Genomic DNA, 14,091 nt, shown 5'->3' with positions numbered 1-14,091 from the left:
GCATTAGGACTTACACAGACCAAAGGGTTGAGCGCCCCCTGCTGACCTCACTACGCCACTTCCAACAGCAATCTAGTTTTCCCATGTGGTGTCCCAACCAGGTACTGTCTACGCTCAGCCCTGCTTGGCTTCAGTGAGTAACTGGTCTTAGGCTGCAGGGTAATATGACTGCGGCTTTTACGATTTGTGAAGGCTTTTGTCACATACTCTAAATGACATTCAAAAATGGGAAGATTATTACGTGTCATGAGGGTTTGTAAAAACAGCAACATGCCAGTGTCTCGTCACCAGTCATGTGGCAACAAGCTTGACGAAAAAAGTAGGATTGGCTCAGATCACTCATCAGTTGAGTCACACGCCTGGGGCGGTTTGAAAACTGATGTAACATTCCGATTGATAAAACTAACATGGCATGCAGTGTCTTTATCATTATTTCAATCTTCTGATTCTATCTGTAAAGCACATTGCAATATAATATGAAAAAAATAATTGCCCAAATGTTGTTTTTAATGAGTCACAAGTTTCATTTAAGTGTTTTTACATCCATATCTGAACATCTGTTACTTCCGAATGAACTCAGCGCCACACCGTTTTCCATTCAAGGATGTTCACGCCACATGAATGGCTCAGTAAGGTCTCAGCAGGGAGCTTTAGTTTATCATCAAGCCTTATAGGGAAACACCCTCGAGAAATGACAGCCTTGCTTTTTTTAGGAGTTATCTGTTCATTTGACCAAGTTGTCTGCAGCGAGCAGTAAATTTGGCTTATTTGCCTAGCGATGAGCAGCTATGAATAAGATTTATATCAACTGCGCATACCGTAAGCATGTGATATTGGACTGATCCTGAGGCCTCTTCAAAATAAAGCTCTATTTGTGTGCTCCTCCTTTTTTTTCACTTGTTTTTTAGGTCTCTTGTTTTTGTGACCCCTTATAAACCTTTGCCACTGATGTAATCATTTTTCTGGAATCCTGAAGGAGTGGGGCTTTTCAGATTATTTGGAAACTGCCTATTTCCTCTTGCAGGTGAATCTGCAAGTCAGACCTCCAATAATAGCGTCATTTAAATTCATAGAATGTTCCACTACTTTCATATATTCAAGGGAATGCGCTACCATGTGCTGTGTTCAACAGAATATCACAGAGCATGTCTTTCATTGAACCTTCTTACTTGTGCAATGTTTGCTCATGCTTCTGGAAGGTGGCACAAGTCAAACATTTCTGAATACAGCTATGCAAACTGTCATTCATAGCGCTGCTCAAACCACCTGCATTTATTTAAAGAGTTACCTGACAACTTATTTAGTGCTCCACGTACTTCACGTTCACATATTTCAGTGGCCTGAAGAAGTATTTGGAAACGTTGACGCATTTAAAAAATGCATTACATGACAGAACTTTAAGCCGAGTGTTTGAACTTCATACATCTCAAGTGGCTCAGAGGAATTAGCGAGAACTGGTTTCACTTGTTTGGACATTTCGAGGCATTTTTAAATGTGGCCATTGATAGCCATTCTTAGTACAAGCCCCATACCACAAGCCACCACCATCGAAAGTCTCTTTAAATGATCTTTCTTATAGACTCTGAATATTTTCACTTCCTCTAATAGAGCTACAGAACTAACCACAGTTGGAACTAATGATAGAAGCTTTCTTTTACTCGTCTCTAATGGCTGATGCTCCTGGCACAAGCTAATTGCTCATGATTTGCTCCATTAAAATTGCAGGCTTAGCGCTGTTCATGGAAGCATGCAGGTGAGCCAGCTTCATTCAGGGACAGAGAGCAAAGGTGCATATTAGTGTCAATGCCACAAGCAGACAAGAATTGTGCCTGTACTTGTCCTTTCTCCCTTTCATCTACAAATAGCCTGCTACTCAATAAATGTTCCTCACCACATGTCCTATTAACTTTGTCCGCCACCTCCCACAGCTTAAAAACCCAAGCCCTTTGAAGACCCCCCTTCTCATCTTTTCATATCTGAAGTAGGTGATTTGGAAACAGACTGTGTTCTTGGAGTTCACTCTGAGGTTTGTGATACTGAGGCAAGATCATGCTGGGTAAGGTTGTGATGTCTTTGTTACATAATGATCTGAATGCCAAAGGCTTTAGATGGGGGTATATGGGCATATATGTCTATCTCCTGTGTTGTTTTACATGAATTAGCTCCTGTTATGGCTTCAGGAGGAGGCAACTTTGGCATTAAGACATCATTAGTAGTAAGTAGATATTCCTCATTGTGAAATATCCTCTTTGGCTGAGGAAGTCTGTAGACCCTGTTGAAGTGCAATCAAAATTTGCTCCAAAACAAATCACTACTTATATAGCTACTTATACATTTTTTGCAAGATTTGAATTGCACCTCAAGAGGTATCCCAGCATGATTCTTAGATGGTAAAAACCCTCTATTCTTATCCCAACCATCTTGAACCATGCCATAACCCTATACTAGTTTGGACACAATTATTAAAGTAACATCTGTTTTTATGTAGACAAAAGCAGACTCCTAATGGTTATCCTGATGTATGGTCCAGAGATATTGTGCATGCCTCCTCCTAAGCCTGAGGAATTCACACCCAAGGTTTATGATCATACAGAGCTGTTCATAAATGCTGCAATCATAAAATGACTGTTTTGCAGACCTTTCTTTTTAGGAGAATTTAAAAGACTAATGCAATGTTAAGAGGGATTATTCAGATCTGTTGCGCTCAGTGTAGGTCGTCTTATTGCTTTTTACATTACCAAGTAGTTTTACAATTTGAGTTGCTATTCAGTATGCTATAACACATCATTAAATTGCTGAATTGAGAATTTTTTATTTGTCAATAGAAGACAGACTGACATGTCCTTTCCTCTGTGGTGACTTTGTTCTGAAAGTCTAGCCTCTTTTAGCAAGTTCTCATTTCCATTCTTATGGTCTTCGTTCATCATGACTTCTACCATTTAAATCCCTTTTAAAGGAAGTAAACCCAAATGTTACTCAAGCGTCCATAATTAAGCAGTTTCAGTTTTCTTAACAGTTCCTTCTTGTATGTTATCAATGCGTATAATTTCCTGATTTTTTTTTTTTTCGGAATAGATTTGGGCTGGTTCTTTATTTGAAAGACAGATAAGGGATGCTGGTTTCTGAACTGTTAATAAATCAGAATCGCAGTCATTATGAGCTCATTTTACTAACTGCCCAGCCAGATAACAAATCTGTTTAAAATCTCTGACTGAGCATATTGCTCATAGTGATGAAGCTTTATTTCACTTTGACCTACATTTTCGACTTATTAGATATTCAGCTTATGAATGAAACATTTAGATAAATGATGGTCCAATATCCATTCTTCCTTTACTGGCAAGAACCCTGTGGCAAAAGATGAATGCACTTAAGCCCCCATAAACAAACCTGTCTAATGGTTGACAGTTCTCACAATGAGTTTTCAGATTACCCCAAAGTGATAACAAAGAATGCTGCTCTGTTGTGCATGCCCTGGCTTGTCCATCCATGATCCAGCAGACTAGTTTAAGCTATTTTAAGAACAGTGAACCAGTGCAGAACGCTTCTACTCTGCTATATACTTTTAGATAGATTTTATGATGTAAGGCTTGATGGATCGCCTTGATTGGTAGTCTCTTAATGGCATGAGGTCACTCAAGTCGTAGAGTCAACAAGATTTTTACAACACCCATTTAAACTATAAACAAAAGTGTACTGATCCCAAGTTTCCAACAGGTGTGTGGCATGGTGTTCCAAAGCTTGGGTAATTGGGATACACTAACACCTGCCCCTATATGGGATATAATTTGCTATCTGCATGCTAAGCTTGTACCCTTTTTTTAAAAGGACATTTAAATAAGAACAGCATGGTACGTCCATGACAAAGCACCTGCCCTGCCTTTGACAATAGGACATTAGGTGGAAAGAATGAGGGTGAGAGATGAGTTATTGCTGGGGATTTTTCAAGCTCCTATGTACACAAGCTGTTGCTCAATGGCTTGCTGTCATCGGGTGAGGCGAACATGTCGAACTGTGTGCTCTACTAGTCCCAGTGTATTTGCTTGGCTACTCTAACGTTTACCATGAGACAATCTGAAGCATTCATTTTTTTTGTCGTTGCTCATAACCTTCCACACTTTAAATCAGGGGTCACTGTGGAAAGTGGGTTAGTGTGCTGCATGAACAGCCACTTGGCAGGAAGCAGCGCTCATATGGAATAGTTTAACCATAGCCGGAATGTAACAGAAGCATGTTACTGTGATCCAAACCAAATCTTCTGCTGGAGATATTCAAATCGGACATGCTTCTGCTTAAAGGAAATTATTGGATGGTGTTGAGTGTTAAAGGCTGACAAATGTATGGCTATCATTAAATATGCAGTTAGGTTTACTTCTTGGTGATTTGTCATGTGGCAAACTTTGAATAGTGCAACATGTAGGTGGAAAAAAGGTCTTCTGAAAAGGCATTAAAGGTCATCGTTGTTCTAAGTTGGGTCTCATTTGCGTGGTTTATGTACTTAGATGCTCCGGCTATTAAAGAGCAGAGGGTGCAGTGCACTAAAGCTTTTTTTTTCCATCTTGCAGTGCATCTAATCCCTGTATAATTGAGGGGGCGCGTGTGCTGTGCTTTAGAGAGGCTTTTGAGAGTGTGGAGGTGTACAGAGCAAAGTACAGAGCCAGGACCTACGTTATCCTTTTATATCTCCCTCGGGGTTGGTGGGGATTATGACTGGCTCTATGGACTGCTTGGGTTGTGAGCTTTTAAATGCGAGTGTGCCTTGATTTATATGGGGTTTGATTCTTTGTAAGGGGAGTATTCTTTAGGCATGTTTTATAGGTATGGTATGGTATGATACAATGAAACTTAAATTTGGTCCATTTAGATTGCCGTTTTCTGTGAAGGAGGTAAATTAAAGAATCAAATCCAAGAAATGGAATTGTAATTAATATGCTTGCCTACAAACTGTATGACTTTTTTTTTTTCTTCAAAAATATTGTTGTCCATACAGTAAAAGTAGTCAGTATGTCTAAAGAAGTAATTTCTTTTACTAAATGATCATATTTGTGTCTTTAAATATGCCACATTTTCAGAGTTCAGTATTTTGATTCATAACCCAATCAGTAGAGCTTTGCAGAATAGTTGCAAATGTTACTGTAACCTGCAGATTATTACGTCTAGCCTTGGATTATTCTTAATTTCTTATCAGGGATTTGTTAAGCAACATTCATCATTCTACTAAGACAGCTTTTTGGCCATTATAGTAGCATTGCAAAAAACTTGAGTACATCTTTTAAGGTGATTTGTTTCATTATTACTGTACGACAAGTAGACCATTCACTTACAAATGGAATGTTTTGTCTCTACTCAAGCTGTGACAAATTAAAAAAAACAAGCAATTATATTGATTAAAAGGAGCTTTATCATGGATAAGAGAGGCTAGAGTTCAGTATGCCGATAAGCCTACACATTCCCTTGGCGATCATAGGATTACGGGATTTGAAATGTCTCTAAAGTTCCGGAAATCTCTAATTTGGCATATCTTATTAATTATTGTTGATATGCAGGGGCATGGCCTAAGTTCTTAGTTTTCTCCTTTGTCTCAAGGTTGGAACTTAATCACATTGTAGATTTTAATACCTTTATTCAAGTCCTGACATGATCCTCCCCATCTCTTAATTTCTTGTTTTGTGATTCATTAGCTGTGTGTCACGGCAAATATTTCAACCAAGTGAAACAAACTTCAGCAAAAAAAAAAAATCGAGATTGTCACTTCAAACCTCTTGAAATTCACACCATGCACCTCTGCCTAAAGCTCGGTTTTATTTCAATGGAAGATGGATTGGGCCATGGGGAATGGGAGGGGATTGCGTCCAGAAATCTAGAAGGTCTGTTGTTGAAGTAGACGACATGCAGGTTTTCAGTAAATGTCTGGTCTGCCTTCAGAACAATGGTGCTTGTCTCCGGGTGACACTAGACTGCTGTGTGCTTGTCTCTGACGAAGAGCTCATCACCTCCTGACCTCGCAGCCCAAAGCCTGTGACAGGCAGAGAGATGTACTAAAGATGTGCCTTGTCGTTCTGACCCACATAGCGGGCCACACAGCACTCTGGGACACATGGATCTGGTTCAAAGCGAGACCATGAAAGGGCCTTATTTTAGCTTACACTGCTGCTCTCCTCGTCTTGATCTGTCTCTGTCTAGTTTTTTTTTCCTTTTTAGCATTCCTTTTTCCTCCTGTATTGTTCTCAGTTTATTTATAGCTTGGGTTATGCACTGAGCTAGTTTGGCTTTTGGCTTGCTATATAAAGCCAAGGTTGTACTGAATGTGGATATCCATACTGTAAAATATCGGCTTCCACTTTTAGAGTCCCAATGTAAATGCTCTTCTCGTAAAAATGCATGCTTTAACGCAGATGACAAATATGCATTTGAATTTTATTATAGAGGAAAGACATTATTGACCTGGACAGTACCTAATGCAAATTTAGAAGCACTTAGAAGGTAAATGGAGTAATATTTGTTCAAGCCCTGTCCTTGGACTATGAGCCTAATTAATGATTCATTGGTACAGTTTAGTGGTTCTTTGAGTGTTTCTAGGATTTCTTAGCTAATGTTGATTGAGTTCCCTAAGGTTTCAAAGAGAAGCATAGAACAGTATTGGTATTTTAGTACTAAAATAGCTCCTCTGATAACTGACAAGTTCATTGGTTTGATTTTTTTTTGCTTTACAGTATACTGTTTCTTTAATAACTACTCTTTTGAGTTTATAATTATTACAAGTAGTCATAAAACTTTGTTTTCAGGGTTAATGTAGTCTGAAGATTCATACTAGTCCTTTCTCTCTGTCATAAATGCTGTGTGGGTGCATTGTAAAAGCGGAAAAGACCTTGTGCCTTCTGCTTTTATAACAAACTCACAGCATTGAACATTAAATTTCAATACAATTACTGTCAGATTTCAGATCGCCCATTGTGAGCAAGGTTCCTGTTTTATAATGCATTATTCACTTTTTTGGGGTCTTTGATTTACGCAATGGCCAGTTTTATTGTTGAATAATAAATAATCAATTTGTTTGTAGAAGAATTCTGCTGGTAACCGTATATTACTACAAAACATTTGAGTCTAGTCTTATTGTGTCAGAGGCCGAACAGCTGGAATTCCTCACAAGACCTTTACCTTGACCTCAGTTTACCTTGAAGCAAGCATAACTCTAATCGAGACAACCGAAATGTTCATTAGAAGATAATAGAAGTATAAACCTCCTGCTCTCCACCAAGTGACCCTGGGGGTTGAACTGCACTTCCCAAAAAATTAGGTCACACTGAACACATGGCCCTTGGTTTTGTACAGTCTGTTGAATGCAGATAAACGGCAAATCTTTGGGTTTGCAAGAAAGAAAATCATGTTTAGTTTTCCTTCCGTATTTGTAGTCCAACAGTGCCTGTTTTAGTTCTAGATGAAGCTGGGTTTTTTGCAAGCGAGTTCAGTGTTGTATTAAGGAACAACTGTTCACGTTTATTCAGAGCAGATGCCTGACTGTTGCATTTTTCTGTTTTCATTTCCTCTGTCATTTCTCTTCTCTGTAAACCCCTCAGGGACCTCTGTGGCTTGACGACTTCATAGGAGGTTATCGCAAACGCTGCTCACAGGGCAAAGCAATCACTGCGGTGCTCATTTTACTCACTCAACTGGACTTTTTTTTGCTTCAAGGACCCTTTATTCAGCACTTCTAGCATTTCATTTTTCACCCTGGAGTCTATTTATAATTTTAGGCAAAGTTGGGTTTTTCCATTGTGTGGCTCTTAGAATGAAACTATATTTTATTAATTTATTTTTTATGCTCCTGCACCTACAAGGCTGCTATACATAAATGTTATTCCTCCTGATTGGCTAACCTCCATAAAATGTCAGAGCTCATGCTGTGCTGTCATTTATAAGGACATCTTATATTGTTGAATATTATATGGCCGTTGATATTTAGATACCATCTCAAAAGGTGAAGATCATAATATAAAGGTCATATCTGTTAGAGAACAAATCCACATTATCGAACTCTGCACCTGATAAATCATTCAATGGGAGAGCAATTCTTTGAGCATTTCTAGGACTTCTTGCCTACAGTTTGAGTTAGTTTTTAGAGTTTCATTAATAAAATAAATCCTTTTTAAAAATTTATGTTAATTTACTCTTTTTAGCTTTTATTATTCACCAAATGCAATTCAGTGGTCAAGGCAAAACAGAATTAATACCTCTGGCACACACTAATCATTACATTTGAACACAGGGCATTTGCTCTGTAAAGGTTTCAACCAACTAGGCCTAGCTGTAGCAGGCAAGGCAAGGCAAGGCAAGGCGAGGCAAACTTTATTTATAGAGCACAATTTTACACAACCGTAGTTGATCCAAAGTGCTTTACAATAAAATAAACCAGAAAATAAAACTAAAAATAACTGGTATTAAAAATACAAAGGAATATATTTAAAAGTAATACTAAAATACAAATAATAAAAAATAACATGCACGCATCAGTCAAAGGCAAGAGAGTAAAAATAAGTCTTTAAGTTAGATTTAAAAGCATCCAAAGAAGGAGAGATTCTGATGTTCAGAGGGAGACTGTTCCAGAGCCTTGGGGCCGCAACACTGAAAGCTCGATCACCTAAGAAGAGGCAGCTAAGAAGAGGTCCATTAAGTCTGTGAAGCTGCAGAGAAAGCCGCAAGAAGGGCCATGGATAAAGAGGGCTGATCTGTGGTTGATGGGCTACTGGGATGAAAGCTGGAGTCTGATCAACCTCAGCTGGGCCACCTGGGCGAGGGTGTCTGATGGGTGAGGGTGTCTGAAAGACCCGAAACACCCAGTGACCCCAGGATACATCCCTGACGATGCGCCCCAGTGCATCTAGATGATGTATTTTGTACACTTATCATTACATTTCATGAAACTTCAAAATGCTGTAAGGAACCACAGGTTTTAATTCTGTTTGTGCCAGAAAGTATAGCTATCAACTTTACAAATCTGCAGCTGACAAGAAGGACATGTTGAATTTTCTGAGGCCAAGTAAATTAACAGCAGATTTTTGTGTTTATCAGAACTTTCCTTTGACACACTTTGGTGTTTGAAGTGAAGGACGATTTCAAATGAACATTAAGGAAGGCACAGAGCTGTCCTAAATGGTTATGTTTGGTTAATGAGAAGGAACAAGCTGCGTCGGTTGAGAAATTTGAACCAATGACCTGGACTTCATGTGACCAGAGTGAGAGATCCAGTAAACATTTTCCTCTCGTAAACAAATCGCCAACATCTCACCAGCTGGGACCTCCTTTTTTTAAAATAGTGAGCTGGAAATAACTAGATTTTTTTATGTTTACAATACAAACAATACTTTTTATTATTAGATCATCACCTTCAGAAACATTTCGTCTATTAATAGATTATTTTTTCCTCAAATAGCTGCAGCAGGCAGAACTCTGATTTCTGCTTTAATTGATTTTTTATGCATTTCCAAACCTGCCGACGGAAAACAGGGCACGCACTGATTCAGGCCGCTCAGATGTCAAATGAAAGTCTTATGATGTTTACGATGGTTTGCAACAGCGAGAGCGCAGCAGTCATGAGAGGAGTCATCGGTGGAGTCTGTGTAACTGTGGGGATTTCTAAACCCATGATCAGTCGTTCTTTGGCTCCCAAACACCCAGAAGGCTCCATGTTGAGCCGATGCCCTTTTTCCACTTCATCAAGGCAGCATGCATAACAAAGACTGTGCATGTGTGCCTCGTGGATGTGCTTCTTACTGTATTAAACTCCTGTCATGGCCATTACTAAGTGCTGCTGCTGGGAAATGGAGCACAGGCTTTCAGGCAGTCATGTGATGGAGTCTGTCCATCAGCCGGGTTGCTCATACAGTTATCAAGCACATCACAGCAGCTAAGCTGATTATTCCTTCACTCAGTCCGTGCACAATTAATGGACCCAGATTTTGAACCTCTTTGAGGTGCAGTTGATATTGTCGTCATTTCCTCTCATTTGGCTTTTCTTGATGTATTTTGGGAATGGCTTTGGTTTGGATTTGATTCTGTCTACTGGACGGCCTGCACACTACGGTTGAGCAGGGGAGGGGTGGTGGATGGTATTTTTAGAATCACTGTTTGACTGGCGCCCGTGTTTGTGAAATATGAATCCTGCAGAGATCTCAGGGAATGAGGTCCCCCTGGAGGCTGGAATCTTTGTCTTTCCATTAACTCTGACTAAGTGCTCTGCATGCCCACAATCACTTCAGGAAGTACACCGGTGAATGATGAAGCTGCTCAGTGATTGCTAGAGTAAGGCCACTAAAATTCTCTATGCAAGTGTATAGATGCTTAGCCAACACATTGCAAGTGAACATGTGACATACTTAACACAAATTCTTGCATTATTGTCACCTTAAATGGAGTGATAGGCAGGGCCAGACAGAATCTGCAGACGTTTTTTGCTATTTCTGCAGAGAATTTTGGTAAAAATCTGCGGATTTCTGTAGAATTATTTTGGGAGTATCTAGCGGAGTATTATAACTAAAACCTTAATATATTAGATAAAAAGTAATAAATTACTGAATAAAATTTACTCAAATAAATAAACAGAATTAATAATAGGCAAAAAATCTGCGGAATTCTGGAGATTCCGTGTGGGCCCTGTGATAGGTTTTAAATGGTTTGAGTTACAATCAAGGGTGTCACGCACCGAATGCGCCGCTCAGCGTCATGACACGGCGCGCAAATGGCAGTTGGAAGTATCGCACACCAGACGTGCACATTCGCATGCTATTTAAAGTTAAACTAATTAAATGCCACTCTGTGGCTCGGCAGAAATATGAACAGTGTCCTGAATCGTGACTGGGTGCCTCGGACAGCCGCGGACTTGCTGCGTCGGTGTGTGTACCCTGATAGAAACCCATATTTAGAATTCTGAAATGCATGGCGCTATGATGTACGCCACCAAGCATCGCTTCTGGTGTGTGACCCTCTTTAGGGTGCTTCCACACTTGGTTCAATTGCCTGGACTGTACCCAAGTTCGATTGTCCCTCCCTTGCCACTTTCTCGGCTGGTTTGTGCTCACACCATTTTTTTTTTTTTTTAACCCAGGTACGCCTGCAACATCAAGCTGCTGTTTTGTGTACGGCTGTTGCCAGGTGACGGACACAAAAGCAAAGTGCCAAAATGGAAAGACGTACACACATTGCGATCGTTCTGCTTTCACTGAATCTTTTGGTTTTAGACATACAGAAAGTGACTCGTGACTATCTGCCACATTTGACACACAGCGCAAGCTCTGTGATTGGTCAGCTTGGCAGTGTTGATAAATGTAGATGGGGCTGAGAGTCCAGGAGAGGAGCAAGCATGTTGGAGCGCATATTGAACAAGTGTCGAGTCAGAGAAGGAGCTCCTAATGGATACTTTTGTTTTATGTTTACTTTATGATTAAAGTTGTTGCCTACATCTGACTGAGTTTGAGATACTTGTACAGTAAGGTAGCATTACAGGTATTTCCGGTGTGAACAAAATACCTGTGAAGGAACTCAACACAGAGGAACATAGAAAGTGAAGGAAGTGATATTGCAGATCAACACAAACAGAACACAGAAGTATAAATGCAAGGCATGTGCCGTGACTTACAGGGATTACACGATGCAGAAGTATAATTCAGCCTTTATCACCAATCTGTGAATGGTTAGATAGCGAACTTAAAACTGAACCTTTCTTGACTTCCTGGGTTGTCTGTAAAAGCCTTGCTTTAAATTTGCATGGAAAATTTCCGACATTTGCCTGACTTCTAAAAATTGCCCCTTTAAAATTAACCTAACATTGTTTTGGTCTCCAGGTTAATTTTAAAACTCAGCAATGGTTGAATTTTAGCTTTCTATGTACCTCTCTAGAGCAATTGGCTTCATCCAGGTTAATTTTAAAACTCAGCAATGCTTGTATCTTAGCTTTCTATGTACCTCTCTAGAGCAATTGGCCTCATTGTTCACCGCCAATTTACCACCTTAATCTCTTACGTCAAAACCCGCACTTGTTGTTCACTTTGCACTGCTTCTGACTCTGCTGCCAAACATGAGGCCCAAAACAAGGTTCTGCAGTTTGGATCCCATTATTGTGGAAAAGTACTGTCACAGATATGGATTTGTGTTCCTAGAAACCAAGGCCTGGAGCCAGTTTTTTTCCCCCCTTCGCTCTTTTTTTGGCACAAGATTGGACAGATGTGACATATTGCAGCGCAAGCGTAACCGAGGATGTGGTCGTCACTCCATGATTGTGTTAGCCTTCTCTGTATAAGGATTAACTGTTTTATATGAGCGTAAGATAGAGAAATGGATCAGCAGCATATGAAAAGCAGCTGTTTGTTCTGTAAACTTTGGGAAGTCCCCTGCATAAGTGAACTTTAGCATGAATTGTCAGGCAGCGTTTTTAAAGATGTGTTCACGGCCTGATGCGAATCATTAGATCTGTAGCCTGACAGACACAGAGATGAGCAGCTGCCTGCACTCGGAGGCCTAACACCTCCTCCTATTGCAGTGAAATTGAGCTTATGGAGGCCTCTGTGTTTTGCCAGAGCCCTGCAGCAGATTACAACAGAGCCTTAAAAGAAAACCCTTAATGTTAATAACCATGCAATTATAAATACAAACTTTCGAACTCTAGTAGTTTGTTGCAGTTGGGCGGTGTGCTCATTCTGTAGGCTTGTATATTTAAAAAAAGTTTAAGTATTGTCTATGGATGCAATGATTAGCCGATTTCACTATTAACCAGGCTCTGCGAGGAACAAAACTGCTGCAACTAAACAAAGTTATGCAAACTGTGCGCTAGTTTAAAGTTCCGAGCTTGTACACCAAGGCTAATATGCACACACACTGGATTGCATATGGCTGAGACTAAGGGCCGATCATGTCTTTTGCACTTATAAGTTTGTTATTTTTAAAAGAGGCACGTGGCTTGCTCGCATATTGGGAGCGACACATTTCCGAATAAAAGGCAATAGCGGTCAGTAACTCTGGAGTAATTTGAATGAAAGCGGGTGGTCAAACAATATATCGCTTCCGAGTCCCAACGTTATTTCGAAACAGTATATCTGTGATTTCCTCATTCTTATTGAGTTACAGCCAATGCTCACGACTTTTACACATGCTGAATGCATGACCAGTGCTTTCTGTACATGCTTTTTTTTGCGAGTCTATTTGTCCATCCTCAGAGTGGGCTTTACCAACATGGAAGAACAAAGTAAACATGCACTGACCTTCAGATTGCATTAGAAAACGATAAGTTTATTATTAGTAAACCCACATCAAGCAAGTCTGATGTCTTTTTCATGCGTAGACGCAAATGGAAAAAAATTGCCTTTGCACGATGTGATAAAACCTCAAAGTAGCAGTCACTTTAGCAGTCACATGATTGGAACCTCAGGTTTAAGGACACTCATGTCTCATCACAAAGGGGCGAACAAAACTGCCATTTAGCCTACAATCCTTGCACAACCTACAGTTTTATCTGTTATCGCTCTCTTTTGGTAGTACCAATTTAAGCGTGAGATTTTGGAAACCAGACCTAAATCTAGCCGGAATGGTTGGGTCGGGTAGAAAACAGAAGCAGTGGGGGAACAAAGGCTGAATATACGGTGGGAGCAGTTGAGTGCAGAATAAAATCTTGCGGGAGCGAGACTAATTTTTAAGTAGATCTCCACTACATTTGTTTTCTTTTAAAAGGGAAATACTTTGCTATTGTGTAGTTTAGATTTACATTAGACAAATAGTTTTTTTTTATTATTCTTTTTTTATTATTAATTTATTTATTGTTCTGTCGTTTATTTTTAGTGTAAAATCATTACTTGTGTTTAAATGCCAAAAACTTTTTTTTTACTTATTTTAAGGTTCGAAGAGAAGTTTTTTATGTTTTTTTTTTTTGCTGTATTATTTGGTTACTAAGCAGCAATAAATAACACTTTAGAAAATAAGGAGTTTCATTAATTTTTTTAGTAAATGAATGCATAATAATCGTGATAACCGTGAGACCGTGATTATTTCTTAGACTATAATTGTAAAACCAAAGTCTATAATCGTTGCATCCCTGGTGTTGTCTAA

General features: G+C 39.5%; 1 protein-coding gene across 32 annotated transcripts in view; it reads left to right on the top strand.

Annotated features, from left to right (window-relative positions):
- The window catches only part of wnk1b (WNK lysine deficient protein kinase 1b), a 109,480-nt gene that overhangs the window by 21,532 nt on the left and 73,857 nt on the right, over positions 1–14,091 (top strand). The window contains 1 exon segment of one of the 32 annotated variants that reach the window (NM_001443040.1): positions 1,965–2,056. The gene's annotated coding sequence lies outside the window, so the exon portion shown is untranslated. 32 annotated transcript variants of the gene reach the window in all.

This window comes from Danio rerio, chromosome 4 (assembly GCF_052040795.2).
Source record: "Danio rerio strain M-AB ecotype USA chromosome 4, GRCz13ab, whole genome shotgun sequence".
In the NCBI taxonomy this organism is placed as follows: Eukaryota; Metazoa; Chordata; class Actinopteri; order Cypriniformes; family Danionidae; genus Danio; species Danio rerio.
This window is presented reverse-complemented; position numbering and strand designations above follow the sequence as displayed.